The sequence below is a fragment of the Primulina tabacum genome, chromosome 14, assembly GCF_025594145.1.
Source record: "Primulina tabacum isolate GXHZ01 chromosome 14, ASM2559414v2, whole genome shotgun sequence".
In the NCBI taxonomy this organism is placed as follows: Eukaryota; Viridiplantae; Streptophyta; class Magnoliopsida; order Lamiales; family Gesneriaceae; genus Primulina; species Primulina tabacum.
The window spans coordinates 171,204-177,203 of record NC_134563.1 but is presented as its reverse complement, the minus strand read 5'-3'; the positions used below and the strand labels follow the sequence as shown (position 1 = coordinate 177,203).

General features: G+C 31.8%; 1 non-coding gene across 1 annotated transcript; it reads right to left on the bottom strand.

Annotated features, from left to right (window-relative positions):
- Positions 1-3,833: 3,833 nt before the first annotated feature.
- On the bottom strand, positions 3,834-3,942 carry LOC142525710 (small nucleolar RNA R71). The gene has a single exon (XR_012815160.1). It is a non-coding gene; the product is annotated as a small nucleolar RNA R71 (small nucleolar RNA).
- Between the last annotated feature and the right edge of the window lie 2,058 nt (positions 3,943-6,000).

Genomic DNA, 6,000 nt, shown 5'->3' with positions numbered 1-6,000 from the left:
TCCATGCCAGATCTCATATGGTGTTTTCACATTATTCTTATTAATCATTGATCTGTTCTGAGTGTAACATGCAGTGTTTACTGCTTCAGCCCAAAACCTTTGAGAAATACCAGAATCAGCAAGCATTGTTCTAGCAGCTTCTTTAAGGGTCCGATTTCTTCTCTCAGCTACACCATTTTGCTGAGGTGTTCTAGCTGCTGAGAGCTCATGCTTGATTCCAGTATTTTCTAAAAAAGTTGAAAGATTTTGATTGATGAATTCAGTCCCTCTGTCAGACCTTATTCGATCAATCTCAACTGATTTTTCATTTAATAGTCTTTTGAAGAGCTTAATCAGTTGTGCAGCAGTTTGGTCTTTGGATTTGAAAAAAATAACCCAAGTAAATTTTGAAAAATCATCCACAACTACTAAGGTGTATTTCATTCCCCCTAAACTCATGACTGATATTGGATCAAAAAGATCCATATGTAACAGTTTTAAGCATCGAAAAGATGATTTACAACCTCTGTTTTTGAATTAAGATCTTACTTGTTTACCAAACTGACATGCTGAACAAAATTTATCTTTTGAAAAATTTATTTTGGGCAAACCAGTTACAAGATCATGGTTACTCAGATAGGCAATAGATTTAAAGTTTAAGTGGTTCAACCTCTTATGCCACAACCAGTTTTTAGAAGACTTGGAAGCAACGAAACAAACTGGTGCATAAGGTTGTTCAGTCCAACTGACTTTGTAAGTGTTTCCACAACGATTTTCAGTTAGGATGACCTCATCAGTTGAGTCTTTAACTGAACAAGTATGTCTGTCAAACTTAACTGAGAAATTTTTATCGCATAACTGACTGATGCTTATCAAGTTGTACTTCAAATTCTCAACTAGCAAAACATCTTTAATTGTAAAGTTACCATGGATAAGCTTATCTTTACCTACAGTTTTAACTTTGGAGTTGTCTCCAAAACTGATGTTTGGTCCAGTATATTTGATCAGTTGAGATAGCAAATTTGCATCTCCTGTCATATGCCGCGAATAACCACTGTCTATATACCAAGTTGATTTTGTTTTTTTCCTATTACCTGCAATCACACACAGTATATAATTTTGGTACCCATATTCATTTGGGTCCTGAACTGATTAGTCCTTTAGGAACCCAGACTTGGACCAGTCTAACTGACTACCCAGTTGCTGTGTTCCAAATGGTTTTTCTCGAATTCTTGGCAATATGTGTGTGATGTGAGGATGAAACAATATGATTTGTATCCTTTTTCAACTGACTGTTCTTTTGATATCGTTTCTGAACTGGCTTACAATTGTAGTAATTGTAATAGTCATTCCTTGAGTACTGATTTTTGTAACTGAATCGTTTAGGTGACCAATTTCTTGAATCAGTTGAACTCTCAGAGCTATATCCAATTCCATACCGTTTGCCTTTGTTCTTACTTTCAGTCAATTGAATAGCTGGTTTACTTGGTTCTGAGAATTCATTTACCATAGTTGATTATACAAAGGTAATGTACTTTACTTTGTTTTAATTCAACCTTGGCTGTGTATCACTTGCAGAATTTTCATCATGACTGTTAAAGCCTAAACCAGTTTTATCAGCAACTGATTTTTGTGAATTCTGCATTTCAATCAATGAAACTGAAGACTTGTTCCAAGCTTGAATCAGCTCAGTATGTGATAAACATAAAAATTGTACATTAATTAAATATTTTATAATATAAATATATAGTTTTCGTTTTATTAAATGTTTAAATATTATATGTTTTATAATAAATTGTATAAAATATAAGTTGTTGTGTAATTATAAGTTTTTACTATTTTTTACAGGTTCGATAAAACAATAATAAACTTGGCGTTGCAAATGGGATTAAGATGATTCTTGGACCTGTAGAAAGTTGATGTTAATATCTACAATATTGGTGGCAAGCATGAGATAAAAATCCTCTCACAATTGAGATCAAATTAAGCAACAAATAAAGTTATCAAAGGAGTGGCAGTTTTACCATGCTCTAGTATTTTGACCATATCTCTCAAATTACTTGGTCAAATGGTTTGAAAAAAATACCACAACTAGACAACTTAATTATCCACTTGTTTCTTTTTATGTGAAGAAGCAAATTCGGAGAAGAAGATTTTCAAAAGTGATGTGTAATATAATATAATATCTTGGAACACCAATGAAGACTTATGTGTAAAAAAATAATATTTTATTTGTGGTTGTCTCCCCAAATTTGGCTATAAATAGGGGTGCATTGTAATGAATTGGGATATCCCTCATTCTATGAACAAACCTTTGAGTTCATAATATTTCTCTCTATATTTTTCCTTTATTTTTTCATTTAAATATAATTAGCATGTTAATTTCATATTCAAAGTTTTACACTTTGAATAATGAATAGCTAACTTCCTAAAGTTGAGATGAAAAGGTGAAACTCTTGGCATGATAATAAAGTTACTAAAAGGTAAGAATCTATGTTTTATATTATTTAATCATTATTTATTGTTTATGTTATATTTATTTCTTTAAGCATTTTTATACCCTACTTATAAGTGGGAGTTTTGATTTATTGTTGCTATATGTTACACTAAATTCTTGGAACCATTTAAATGTTAGTTTGGTATTACCAACCGTTTAAAGTGGATGCCTTGATTTATTATATATGAATATATTATAATATTAAATTCTTGGAACCATTTAAATGTTTGTTTGGTTTTACCAACCATTTAAAGTGGGAACCTTGATTTACTATATATAAATATATCATAATAATAATTTCTTGGTACCATTTAAATGTTATTTTGGTTTTACCAACCATTTAAAGTGGGAACCTTGATTTAGTGTTTACAAATATATATATAGCACAATAAATACTTGACAATATTTATAAGTTTTGGTATATATTATATACTTATAAGATAATAATATATAACATAATATAAATATGATTATTTAATATATTGGAACCATTTTATTAAGTGGATTTCAATAATGTTCGTTAATGTTAACTTTATTAAAATACCAAGAGTGGATCCTTTAATCTCAACTACTTAATTTTTGAACAATTAAAAATTACCAATTAAAGATTCAAACAACTAAAAAAAAAATAAAAATAAAAAGACATTACAGTGGACTTGTAATTACCTTAGCTTTCCTGCGGATACGATATCGGACTCACCGAATTATACTACTTGTGGACAACTTGCTCTTGGGAGTGCAACAATCAAAGTCGCAACAAGTTTTTGGCGCCGTTGCCGGGGAAGTATAATTTAATTTTGTTTATAGTTTATTTTTCTTTATTTGAATTTTTATTGCTTTTGTGTGTTTTTATTCTTTTGCATTTGCATTTGCATGAGCATTTGGTCACGTACACTTAGTGGTCGACTCATTCGAAATAACCCTTTATTTTTACAAAACATGGCGGAAGAACCCATCCAAGAAAATGAAGATGAAATTCAATCTCAACATGATCATGATAGACGAAGAACACTTAGAGATCACATGAATCCTACACGTACTAGTGCACCTTCATGTCTAGTTTTTCCCCCTGATGCATCTCATTTCAATTTTAAGCCTGGTATTATCCAACTTTTACCGAATTTTCATGGATTAGATTCTGAAAATCCATACATGCATTTACGAGAATTTGAAGAAGTGTACAACACATATAATGATCTAAATTGTAGCATGAACACCATTCGACTTAAGTTTTTTCCTTTTTCTTTAAAAGATAAAGCTAAAACTTGGCTACAAAATCTTAAATCGGGATCCATTCGAACTTGGGATGAATTGCAACAACAATTTTTGAAAATTTTTTTTCCATCTCATAGAACAAATTCTTTCAAAAAGCAAATCATCACTTTCACTCAAAAACAAGGAGAAAATTTTTATCAGGGTTGGGATAGATACAAAGAATTGCTTAATCTTTGTCCACATCATGGTTTTCAAATTTGGAGAGTTGTTTCTCAATTTTATGAAGGCTTAACACCTAAAGATAGGCAAATGGTTGAATTTATGTGTAATGGAACATTTGAAGATAAAGATCCAAACGAGGCAATTGAGTATCTCGATTCATTAGCTGAAAATGCTCAAAATTGGGACACTATAGGTACAAAGATTCAATCTCCTACATCTGGTGGAGATATGTACACTCTCAAAGATGAACATGATCTTCAAGCTAGATTTACCTCTTTGGCAAGAAAAGTTGAGGCACTTGAATTGAAAAAGAATGGTCAATTAAAATCTGTTCAAGAAATTGTGTGTCACATCTGTGATACAAGTGATCATTTTACAAAAGATTGTCCCACTTTGCCCTCTTTTAAAGAATGTCTCCATGAACAAGCCAATGTTTTGAACAATTTCAAAAGGTCAAATTTTGAACCATTTTCCTCAAAATTACAATCCAGGTTGGTGAAATCATCTAAATTTTAGTTGGAGGAATGATAATGCTGCACAATTTTCACAACCAAATTTCCAAAATCAACAAAATTTTCAAAATTATGCACCTTATGTTCCTCCACCTAAAAGAAATTTGGAAGATACATTGAATACTTTCATTGCAAAGCAAGAGTCTATCTATACTCAAACTGCTCAAACCATGACAGATTTGAAAGATACTCTTGCTAAATTTGCATCTGCACTTAATGTTCATGAAAAAGGTAAATTTCCTTCACAACCTCTGCCTAATCCCAAAGATCATCATTCACAAACTGGAACTTCTGGAACTCAACCGATGGATCAGGTAAAATCTGTTATTACCCTTCGAAGTGGTAAGGTTGTGGAAAAATCCATTCTTGAATCTTGTGAAGATGATGATAAATTAACTCCAAAGGGTGAGGAAGTGGAACCCATAACTTGCGAAGAGGAGGTTCAACAGACAGTGTCACCACCATTCCCTCATGCATTGAAAAATACAAAAAAATCAAATTTGAATTCTGATATATATGATATTTTTAAACAAGTAAAAGTTAATATTCCTTTATTAGATGCAATAAAACAGGTACCATCATATGCCAAATTTTTGAAAGACTTGTGCACTGTGAAAAGAAAATGAATGTGAAAAAGAAAGCATTTTTAGCCGAACAAGTAAGTGCAATCATTCAAAATAATAATACTTTGAAATACAAAGACCCTGGTTGTCCTACTATTTCATGTATTATTGGAGAACGAAAGATTAAAAAAGCCTTGCTTGATCTTGGAGCTAGTGTGAATTTACTTCCATATTCAGTTTATCAAGAACTCAATTTAGGGGAGTTAAAATCTACTTCGGTAACACTTTTACTTGCCGATAGATCTGTTAAAGTGCCAAGAGATATGGTAGAAGACGTATTGGTCCAAGTTGATAACTTTGTATATCCTGTCGATTTCATAGTTTTAGATACACAACCTATCGAAGCTTGTAATGCAATTCCTGTAATTCTGGGTCGTCCATTTTTAGCAACTTCTAATGCTCTTATAAATTGCAGGAATGGAATAATGAAGTTGTCATTTGGTAACATGACCTTGGAGATCAATGTTTTTAATCTTTGTAAGCAACCACATGACAAAGGAGATGAAAGTGAAGATGAAAATCTTATTGAAACTCTTGTGGAAGAAAACATTCAAGAAGGGGAGTACTCGTGATCAATTAGATATTTGTTCAATTGAAACTGTTAAAGAAAATATTGAAATTGATCTTGATGATTTTATCAGGTATCACTCGTTACCAGGATCAGAGAAAGAATTTGATGCAAAATATGAAAACAAAGACGAACCACCCATATTGGAGTTAAAACCCTTGCCAGAAGAATTGAAGTATGCATTTCTTGGAGAAAATGAAACATATCCGGTGGTAATTTCTTCCAAACTAGAAAGTGATCAAGAAGGTTATTATCAAATTCCCATTTCACTCGAAGATCAAGATAAAACTACATTCACATGTTCTTTTGGAACATTTGCATTTAGAAGGATGTCATTTGGATTATGCAATGCCCCAGCAACATTTCAAAGATTCGGTGCAGTAT